The sequence below is a fragment of the Triticum urartu genome, unplaced genomic scaffold (genome assembly GCF_056163025.1).
Source record: "Triticum urartu cultivar PI428250 unplaced genomic scaffold, HENAU_Tu73 scaffold65, whole genome shotgun sequence".
Classification (NCBI taxonomy): Eukaryota; Viridiplantae; Streptophyta; class Magnoliopsida; order Poales; family Poaceae; genus Triticum; species Triticum urartu.
The window spans coordinates 31,758-43,865 of NW_028260836.1; the positions used below are offsets into that span (position 1 = coordinate 31,758).

At 32.1% G+C, this 12,108-nt stretch overlaps 1 non-coding gene across 1 annotated transcript; it reads left to right on the forward strand.

Annotated features, from left to right (window-relative positions):
* The first annotated feature begins 2,661 nt into the window (after positions 1-2,661).
* On the forward strand, positions 2,662-2,741 carry TRNAL-UAG (transfer RNA leucine (anticodon UAG)). The gene has a single exon. It is a non-coding gene; the product is annotated as a tRNA-Leu (tRNA).
* The last annotated feature ends 9,367 nt before the right edge of the window (positions 2,742-12,108 follow it).

Below are 12,108 nucleotides of genomic sequence, written 5' to 3' on the forward strand. Positions count from 1 at the left end.
TAGAAGAAAAATTCCCGCAGCAACCATAGTTGCTGCGTGTATAAGAGCCGAAATAGGAGTGGGCCCTTCCATAGCATCGGGTAACCATACGTGAAGAGGGAATTGTGCGGATTTCGCAACTGCACCAAGGAATAATAAAAAAGCACACAAAGTAGTAAGTAAAGAGTTAATTCCATTATTAGGAATCCAGTTATTAGCTATTTTGAACAAATCCCTAAACTCTAAACTACCTGTTATCCAAAAAAAACCTAAAATTCCTAATAATAGACCAAAATCCCCTACACGATTAGTTACAAAAGCTTTTTGACAAGCACTCGCTGCGATTGGTCGTGTAAACCAAAAGCCTATCAATAAATAAGAACACATTCCCACGAGTTCCCAAAAAAAATAAATTTGTATCAAATTGGAGCTAGTAACCAATCCCAACATGGAAGTATTGAAAAAACTTATATAAACAAAAAATCTCAAATATCCTTCATCGTGAGACATATAACCATCACTATAAATAAGAACCAGGATTCCTACAGTAGTAATTAGTATTAACATAATAGAAGTAAGTGGGTCAATCAAGTATCCAAATTCTAAAGAAAAATCATTATTGACGGTCCAAGACCATAGATATTGATAGATCGAACTTCCATTTATTTGTTGAATAGACAGTTGAACTGAGAATACCATAGCTATACTTAAGAGTAAAACACTAGGAAAAGCCCATATGCGACGAAGATTTTTTGTTGCTGTCGGAATAAGAATAAGGCCAAATCCCATTGACATAATAACTGGAAGTGGGAGAAGAGGGATTACCCATGCATATTGATATGTATGTTCCATAAGAAAAGAAATTGCAATTTTTACTTCAATTTTTACTTCAATTTTTCTATAAAATTGTTTCCGATTCACCAAACCAATTCTTATCTCTTTCTGAAAGAATAAATAAAAAGAATAAGAAAAAATACTGAAATTCTTAATTTTTCCAAAATTTATCTCATTGAAATAATTAAAAATTAAGAATGGGTTTAGTTGGTTAAATTAAAAAAGTTAATAAAATAACTAGGTAACGAAGTTATTTTATTAACTAAATAAAGATATTTATAAAAATAAAAAAAAAAAAGTGGAATCATTTTACTTTCTATTCATAATTCATTTTTATATTTCTTTAAAACAAAGATGAAACAGCTCTCTTGTTCCATAATTAACTGATTGAGTGAATTCCAATGAAAACCTATGTTTATAAGAAATTATCGAATAGTCCTTACTTCATATAGAACTAAAATTCTAATGACTATAAATTACCTAAGTTTTAGAATGTCTTGTTTAAGAGACTCAGTATTTTTTGTTTTGATTGGAATTCCTTTCCTTTATGGAATACCATTCTGAACTTAATTAACTATTTTCATTTTCCCTTCTTTTTATCCCCCCGTCTTATCTTATATGGGGGATAGGCTTCCATACCATATATCTATATATGGAGTATACTTGATATATAAATAGATATAAATAGATTTAAATGAGAAACCCTTCTATATTCTATATTATTAAAAAAAAAGTATAAAATATATAAAGAAAAAATGTTAAAAAATTCTTGTTGTCTTATCCGCATTAGACAAAATGAAGTAAAAAATAATTCAAAATTTAAGTATCTTTCAGTATCTAAGTATAAATACTAATAAAAAGAAGAAAGAAGGATTGATTTGCAGCAATAGATGTCTTTCACATACAACTAGAAAAAAGTAATTTCCTTTTTGAATGGCAGTTCCAAAAAAACGTACTTCAATGTCAAAAAAGCGTATTCGTAAAAATATTTGGAAGAAAAAGACTTATTTTTCCATAGTACAATCTTATTCTTTAGTAAAATCAAGATCATTTTCGAGCGGTAATGAGCATCCAAAACCAAAGGGTTTTTCTGGGCAACAAACAAATAATAAGATTTTGGAATAATATGAATTGACTTATCAAAAAAGAATTCCAATTATTTAATAATTTGGATTCTTCTTTGAATGTACTTTTATGTGTCGAATTACTCGGTACAATATTCTTAGAACAAAAAACCCCTCTTATCTTATATATACAAGAAAAAAAAAGTTTTGTTTGGTATACTGTGTGCTAAGTATTCTTTTCCTATCAATGAACTTTTCATAATTTTCCTAATAGAATCCTCATATTCTATTAGGAAAATTATGAAAAGTGGAGTATTCTTACAATAGGACTTACAACTTCCACCTATCTTCTCCAAAATCATAAGGTTAGTAAATCTTATTAATAAGAGCATAAAGACTTTCATTCTAGAAATTTTTAAAAAATCCAAAAAGCCTTTTCTATTTATCCATTTTATTTTAATTTCATCATTAAATAGAAACCCTTTTGGATTTTTTTCATTGTATTGAAAGAATTTTCAAAATGTAAAGGGGAAATTAATTAGAAAAAATTAGTTCTATAATTGCAAGTTAGAAAAAAGAAGTTCCAACTCTTTCAAGCAGTGTTTGTGTTTCTATTGGGCAAAGCAAGAGTTTATTGTAAAAAAAAAAAATGGAAACGATACTACCAAACGAAGTCTATTTTAATGAAAACTCTAATGTTCCTAAATTTTATGGACTTTCCCAATATCGACGATTCCCAAGATAATAGCTATTATTCTTTTAAGTTACCTATTATTTGAAGTTAGCCGCCATGGTGAAATTGGTAGACACGCTGCTCTTAGGAAGCAGTGCTCAAGCATCTCGGTTCGAATCCGAGTGGCGGCATTCTTGAAAAAGAATACAATAGATTAGAAATCAATTCGAAATTTACAATTTTGTAATGGGACCTTCCCCTTATGCTATTTGCAACTTTAGAACATATACTAACTCATATCTCTTTCTCAACGATTTCAATTGTGATTACGATTCATTTTATAACCTTATTAGTTCGTGAACTTGGAGGATTACGCGATTCGTCAGAAAAAGGAATGATAGTTACTTTTTTCTCTATAACAGGATTCTTAGTTTCTCGTTGGGCTTCCTCGGGACATTTTCCATTAAGTAATTTATATGAGTCATTGATCTTCCTTTCATGGGCCCTGTATATTCTTCATACCATTCCTAAAATACAGAACTCTAAAAATGATTTAAGCACAATAACTACGCCAAGTACTATTTTAACGCAAGGCTTTGCCACATCGGGTCTTTTAACTGAAATGCATCAATCCACGATACTAGTACCTGCTCTACAATCTCAGTGGTTAATGATGCATGTCAGTATGATGTTATTAAGCTATGCAACTCTTTTGTGCGGATCCTTATTATCTGCCGCTATTCTAATCATTAGATTTCGAAATAATTTCCATTTCTTTTCTAAAAAGAAAAAAAATGTTTTAAATAAAACATTTTTCTTTAGTGATATTAAATATTTTTATGCAAAAAGAAGTGCTTTAAAAAGAACCTCTGTCCCTTCATTTCCAAATTATTACAAATATCAATTAACGGAGCGTTTGGATTCTTGGAGTTATCGTGTCATTAGCCTAGGATTTACCCTTTTAACCGTAGGTATTCTTTGTGGAGCAGTATGGGCTAATGAGGCCTGGGGATCCTATTGGAATTGGGATCCTAAGGAAACTTGGGCATTTATTACTTGGACCATATTCGCAATTTATTTACATAGTAGAACAAATCCAAATTGGAAGGGTACGAATTCTGCACTTATAGCTTTGATAGGATTTCTTATAATTTGGATTTGTTATTTTGGTATAAATCTATTAGGAATAGGCTTACATAGTTATGGTTCGTTTACATTAACACCTAAATGATTACATAAAATAAAACCTTCATGAAATGAAGGTTTTTACTTTTATGTTTTATTTGAGAACCCCTTGAACGCCTTATCAAAGGGTTCTCAAAAATTCGAGATAGATCTAATTATACTTTTTTACTTATTTCTGCATTATATACTTTTTTACTTATTTCTGCATTAATAGAGCAGACGAGTAAAAAAAAGCAAACCTATTTAGGATAATAATTGGATAAGAGAGCCTCTACCCTGTCAACGGATAGGGAGAGAACAAAATCTGGATAAATACCAATTCCTATTACTGGTAAAAAGATACAGATTAAAATAAAGAGTTCTCGTGGTCCAGAATCCACAAAATTTGCGTTTGGAACATTAAATAGCTTGTATCCATAGAACATCTGGCGTAACATAGATAATAAATAAATAGGAGTTAATATCATTCCAATTGCCATTACAAAAGTAATTAGTGTTTTTGGCATTAACAGAAATTTTGGACTAGTAATTAGTCCAAAAAATACTACTAATTCTGCGACAAAACCACTCATTCCTGGTAAGGCAAGAGAAGCCATTGAAAAGCTACTAAACATGGTAAAAATTTTAGGCATTGGGATAGATATTCCCCCCAGTTCTTCGAGATAAACAAGACGCATTCTATCAGAAGCGGTTCCTGCCAAGAAAAAAAGTGTAGCACCAATAAATCCATGGGATAATATTTGTAAAATAGCTCCATTGAGTCCAATGTTGGTTATGGAACCAATTCCTATAATTATGAAACCCATGTGAGATACAGAGGAATAAGCTATTCTTTTTTTGAAATTTCGTTGACCAAGAGAAGTTGAAGCTGCATAGATTATTTGGATCGCTCCTATTATTACTAACCAGGGCGAAAATAGATAATGAGCATGAGGTAACAATTCCATGTTGATCCGAATCAATCCATATGCTCCCATCTTTAATAATATTCCCGCTAAAAGCATACATGTACTATAATGTGCTTCCCCATGGGTATCTGGTAACCACGTATGTAGGGGTATAATCGGCAATTTGACAGCATAAGCAATAAGGAAGCCAAAATATAAAAGTATTTCCAAGGTTGCAGGGTATGATTGATTAATTAATCTTTCCAAATCTAATCCTGGTTCGTTGGAACCATATAAGCCCATACCCAGAACTCCGATTAAGAAAAAAATGGAACCGCCTGCAGTATACAAAATAAACTTTGTAGCTGAATATAGACGCCTCTTCCCCCCCCACATGGATAAAAGTAAGTAAACAGGAATTAATTCTAACTCCCACATGATAAAAAAAAGTAAAAGGTCTCGCGAAGAAAATAATCCTATTTGACCACTATACATTGCGAGCATCAGGAAATAGAATAATCGCGAATTCCGTGTAATTGGCCAAGCTGCTAAAGTAGCTAAAGTAGTGATAAATCCTGTCAATAAAATAGATCCTAATGAAAGTCCATCGATTCCCAATCTCCAGTGGAAATCGAAGACATCTATCCATTTATAATCCTCCTTTAATTGGATTAAGGGATCCTCCAGTTGGAAATGATAACAGAACGCATAAGTCATTAGAAGGAATTCTAATAAACAAATAGATATAGTATACCACCTAACGACTTTGTTTCCCTTATGAGGTAAAAAGAAAATTAATGAACCTGCAAATATCGGCAAAACAACAAGTATTGTTAACCAAGGAAAATAACTCATGATAAAGTGATAAAGACAAGATACGTTTTGACCAGAAAAGCCCGTGCTCGATTATTTCGAGCACAGGCTTCTTCGGTAAAGAGGAATCAGACGATTCGAGTGAAGTTTTTTGTAACGTATCAATAAGATAGAGCCATGCTACGTGTTGTTTCAGGCCCTAAATAAACGCGGACACTTAAAAAATCTGTCGGGCAGGCAGATTCACATCTCTTACAACCCACACAATCTTCGGTTCTCGGCGCGGAAGCAATTTGCTTGGCTTTACATCCATCCCAGGGTATCATTTCTAATACATCTGTTGGACAAGCTCGTACACATTGAGTGCATCCTATACATGTATCGTAAATTTTTACGGAATGTGACATTGGATCTATAAATTTTTCTTTTCAACATAAAATTTTTCGATCTGGTAAAAATGAAATTAGTACTATAATGAGTCATATGTATTGTAGACACCAGACGAAGCAATGGTTTATCCAAACTTCAAAAAAAAAAATCTATTTTTTAATCTGTTTGTGAGAAAGCGTGAAGAGAGCCAAGAGACTTTAATTTTGGATTTCAACAATAAATAAGAAATAAGAAAGAATTTTACGAATTGTACAGACGAATTCGAATTAGCCAATAAATTGGCTATCGTCTTTTCAATATAAATTATTGCAATATTCAAATTGCAATATCAATGAATTACAAATACAAAAATTCATTTAAGTGAAAAAGAATACTATGCAATAATCTACTAAAAAAAATGGATATTCTCAAATAATACTAAGAAAATAGTATTGATTTCTATTTATTTTAATATGTGCGCCTTTGTTTAGAGGATTCTATGTCTAATTATTCAAAAGTCTAATTATTCAATAAATTAGATTGATTGATACGAGTGGATTTCCTATTACGATGGATGGAAGAAAGAATGGATAGTCCAATAGCGGCTTCAGCAGCTGCAAGGGCTATAACAAAAATTGCGAAAATATCTCCTTTTAATTGGCGACTATCAAATAGATCAGAAAATGTTACGAGATTTAGATTAATTGAATTCAGTATAAGTTCAAGACATATTAGAGCTCTAACCATGTTTCGGCTTGTGATCAATCCATAGATACCAATCGAAAATAAATAGACACTCAAAAAAAGTACATGCTCAAACATCATTAACTAACTCCTTATCAATCTCGATTCATTTCAATATGAGGGCAAGAATTGAACCGATTCAATTAATTACAATAGAACAATTACACAACAAAAGAAAAAAAAAAAAAAAAAAAAGGAGGTATTTGTTGGCAGTAGATGGATTTTACTAAATCAAAATTGTGATTCTTTAGTTATTTATTTTAGATTTGCAATTCTTATAATTTGTACTTTTTCTAAGTTTTCTTATTGCCGAGCCATAGTAATTGCACCTATTAAAGAAACTAGAAGAATTATGGAAATGAGTTCAAACGGAAGATAAAAATCGGTTGCTAAATGAATTCCAATTTGTTGAACATTATTTATGAGACCCTGTTCTACTATTTGGTTTGATCTTGTAGTCCAAAGAATTCCATACCACGACGTATCTGGGATAGTAGTCATTAGTGAAAAAACAATAGTTATACAAACGAGTGAAGTGAACCCATCTCCAATAGTCCAATAATTCTTATCTTTAGACCATTCTGAGCCATTTACGAACATTACAGCGAATATGATCAAGACATTTATGGCTCCCACATAAATAAGAAGTTGTGCGACAGCTACAAAGTAGGAATTTAATAAAAAATAGAATAAGGATATACAAACAAGAACTAATCCCAGCGAAAAGGCAGAATAAATGGGGTTGGTAAGTAATACTACTCCTAGACCCCCTAGTAGAAGAACAAATCCCCCAAATAGCATAAGAATCTCATGTATTGGTCCAGGTAAATCCATTATGGATAAAAAGAAATTAATAGTATAAAATTTTTCATGAACTGACTAAAACTAAAGGATTCAAGGAAGGAAAAAAGGATTAGGGTATTTTTTTGTGTATAAACTTATAGTTATAAATTATATTATATCACGAAAATCTAGTCTGATTTAAAATAAGAAATAATTTCCAATAAGCAGTAGTTTTTCGTTTTTCTTTATAGTTTAATTTTAAAGTTTAATAAAGAATTATTAGATTTTTATAACAGAAAGACAAAATCAAAGTTTAGTAATCAGTAATCGTTCTTGAATTCGAAGATTTTTCTTTGTTTATTTTACTTTCAGACGAATTCCTAATTGTTTGAATTGTGTAATCTCCCATTATGGAGATTGGTAACCGACTTAAAGCAATTTGATTGTAATTCAATTCATGACGATCATAGGTAGAAAGTTCATATTCTTCAGTCATTGATAAACAGCTTGTTGGACAGTACTCAACACAATTGCCACAAAATATACAAACTCCGAAATCAATACTATAATTAAGCAATTGTTTTCTTTTAATATCCTTTTCAAATCTCCAATCCACAACGGGTAAATCTATCGGACATACGCGAACACATACTTCACAAGCAATACATTTATCAAATTCAAAGTGGATTCGCCCTCGGAAACGCTCTGGTGTAATTGATTTTTCATAAGGGTAGTGAATCGTTATAGGTAAACGATTTGTGTGGGATAAGGTAGTTATGAAACTTTGACCTATGTACCTTGTAGCACGTATTGTTTGTTGACCATAACTCATGAACCCAGTTACCATAGGGAACATATTCATTCTAAATATCTATGAAAAAGATATGTTTCTTTCTCTTGTTTGAGAGAGCTTTTGTGTTGAAAATATTCTTACTATTATTGTATTATCTTATTTATAGTGAAACAAGTTGAGAAGAGGTTGTTAATAAGAGATTGCCCAGGGAAATAGGTAAAAGAAATTTCCATCCAAGATTTAATAACTGATCCATTCTCATCCTCGGTAAAGTCCATCTTATTGTGATAGAAATGAAGAGAAATAAATAAGCTTTAGTTAATGTAATAAATATACCCATTGTCATTTCCAAAATTCCAACTGCTTTATTCATTTGGAAAAAATCAAAAAAGGATATATAGGGAATAGATAAATTCCACCCGCCCAAGTAGAGAACTGTTACAAATAAAGAAGAAACTAATAAATTTAGGTAAGAAACAAGATAAAATAAACCATATTTGATACCGGAATATTCAGTTTGGTAACCTGCTACTAATTCTTCCTCCGCTTCTGGTAAATCAAAGGGTAATCTTTCACATTCTGCCAAAGAAGAAATTAAAAAAACCAGAAAACCTATAGGCTGACGCCAAATATTCCATCCAAAAAAACCGTATTTTGACTGTGCTTCAACTATATCAACTGTACTTGAACTGTTAGATAATCATAGTCGGTGATAACATCACAGTTCCCACCGCTATTTCAAAACCGTACATGAAACCTTAGCTTCATACGGCTTCTCTATGATCAGAAAAAGGAAAGGACTGTTTTGTTCCTAGCCCCGGGGGCGTAGATAGAATTAGATAAAATAAAATAGATTTGAAAGTCCTAAATTAGACCAAAGGAATTCCGTCTGCTAGAATAAGAAAAAGCGCTTCCGAATTGATCTCATCCTTTATAATATAATGAAAATTTTTCTTTGTTCAGTAATAACTTAATCTTGGAATAAAACACTTGTTACTTGTTATAGGAATTCAATTAATAAATGGAAAGAGTTGGGTATTAGTTCATGAGCAATTCTGCATGAATATGGATAGAGGAAGGAAATAATGAAAATTTTTTCTAGTGCACTCCATATCTTTTTTACTATTCTTCTTTCCCCAGGGAGGGGGTATTTAAAAAGAAAAAATGGATAAAGGGTTAATTCGTTCTTGATAGCCATTTCCTTAACAAGTGAATGGGAACATACTCTGGATCGGAATCCGAAGAAAGTACTACTTGATAATTTCTACAAATTGCAAGTCCTTATTATGATTCCTTTTATGGGCAAAAATCTCTAATGTTTTAGATTTTCCATTACTAATCCTTTATGTACTTTAGTGTTCCTAACCCTTCACTAACTTTTGGTGGATTCTTCTTATGGATTATTAAGTTATAGTAATAACTAGGAGTATTCTAGTAATGGAATTCCATATCGTGAATCCTTTATTCTTGGCCGCTTCAAGATATGATGACTAATTAAAAAATATCAACCTTGGGATAAAGAGTTTACACTGCTTATGTTTACTTCCACTTTTTTCTTGTACGTAGGAAATGAGATTTTTTCTTTTTACTACAAATTTATAAGCTGTTTTGTTTCACTCATATAGCTATCTAGTTTAACTTACCAACCCAAATACTAAATAAGAAAAGGAATATAAATAGTTAATGGATTTTATAGGAAAAAGATCTATTTTAACGAATCACACGTAGAGATATTGCTAGCACACAAAAAGTTAATGGTATTTCATAACTAATGGATTGAGCAGCAGCTCGTAGACCGCCTGAAAAAGAATATTTATTATTTGAGCTATATCCTGCCATAAGAAGACCAATAGGAGCTATACTTGAAATGGCAATCCATAAAAAAACACCAATACTAAGATCGGCTAAAACAAAATGATATCCCAAAGGGATAACTAAAAAACTTAATAAAACTGATATGACTGCTATAGAGGGTCCAATGCTAAATAAAGAAATATCTCCTCGGGATGGCAGAATATCTTCTTTAAAAAGTAGCTTAGTCCCATCTGCTATAGCTTGAAGCAGGCCCAGGGGGCCAGCATATTCAGGACCAATACGTTGTTGTATCGACGCAGATATTTCTCTTTCTAACCACACAATTACGAGTACCTCTATTGTTATTCCCAAAAGGAGGGTCAAAATGGGTAGAATCGATATCAGTCCATAGACTTCTTTTAATAATTCCAATTTCGAAAAAGAATTGATAGTTTCTACCTCTACCCTATCTATTATCATTTCAACGATCAACTTCCCCCATAATGATATCTATACTACCTAATATCGTCATGATATCAGCCAATTTCATTTTTTTAACTAGCTGAGGAAGAATTTGCAAATTAATAAACCCGGGTGGACGGATTTTCCATCTCCAGGGGAAAAGGCTATCATCTCCTACTAGATAAATCCCTAATTCACCTTTTGGGGCTTCTACTCTTACATAAAGCTCTTGTCTTGACAATTCAAAATTGGGCGAAGGTTTTTTACCAAGAAATTTATACTCAAAATCATTCCATTCAGAATTATTTTCTTTCTTAAAGCGTCGGACTTCTAAATTTTCATAAGGTCCTCCAGGAATTTTTTCTACAGCTTGTTGAATTATTTTGATGGATTCCCTCATTTCACCAATTCGTACTAAATAGCGAGCTAACGAATCCCCTTCTTTTTGCCATTGGACTTTCCAATCAAATTGGTTGTAAGACTCATAAGGATCTACTTTACGAAGATCCCATTGTATTCCAGAAGCTCGTAACATCGGTCCCGATAAGCCCCAATTTACTGCTTCTTCTCCGCTAATAAAACCTACTCCTTCAACTCGCTCTAAAAAAATTGGATTCTGTGTAATAAGTTGTTGATATTCAACAACTCCGCGTAAAAAATAATCACAGAAATCTAAACATTTATCGATCCATCCATAAGGTAGATCGGCGGCTACTCCTCCGATGCGAAAGTAATTGTGCATCATTCGCATACCTGTAGCAGCTTCAAATAGATCATATATTAATTCTCTCTCTCTAAAAATATAGAAAAAAGGAGTCTGTGCGCCGAGATCCGCCATAAAAGGTCCAAGCCATAGCAAGTGAGAAGCTATCCGGCTTAATTCTAACATAATTACCCTAATATAGCTGGCTCTTTGTGGTATTTGAATATTCTCCAAGAATTCTGGTGCATTTACTGTTATTGCTTCTGTAAACATAGTAGCTAAATAATCCCACCTTGTTACATAAGGTAAGTATTGTATAATAGTTCGGTTTTCCGCGATTTTTTCCATTCCTCTGTGTAAATACCCTAATATGGGTTCACAATCAATAACATCCTCACCATCGAGAGTAACGATCAGTCGAAGAACACCATGCATTGATGGGTGTTGAGGGCCCATATTGACTATCATGAGATCTTTTCTTGTAAGCGGTAGACTCATATCCTTTCTTCCTTAATTCATTATTCCATGAAAATGGATTATTCCATGAATTCCTCAAAGCGAGGCTCATCAAAATGAAAAATCTAAGACTACTATAAGACTACTAAAAAAATAATAAAACAAGAAAAAAATTTGAACGATTAAATTACTGCTCCCGAATATTCAACTGACCGATTAATTTCTTATAACGTACTCTATTTTTCTTTGCCAAATAAGCCAGCAAACGTCGACGTTTTCCCAAAAGTCTTCGTAGACCTCTTTCCGATGAAAAATCTTTTTTGTGTAATTCCAAATGTGAAGCAAGTCTCCGTATCTTATTGGTGAAACTGAATACTTGAAATTCAACAGAACCCCTGTTTTCTTCTTTTTCTTCTTTAACCATAAATCCAAAAATTTTTCTACCTCCTTTCTTTTTCATGTATTTTTCTGATCAGGAAAAATACAAAATTATGTCAGTTATTTTGAAGTTATTCTAATCTCGTACACACACAAATTTGCAATTATTCATCTACTACTGGAATTTGGAT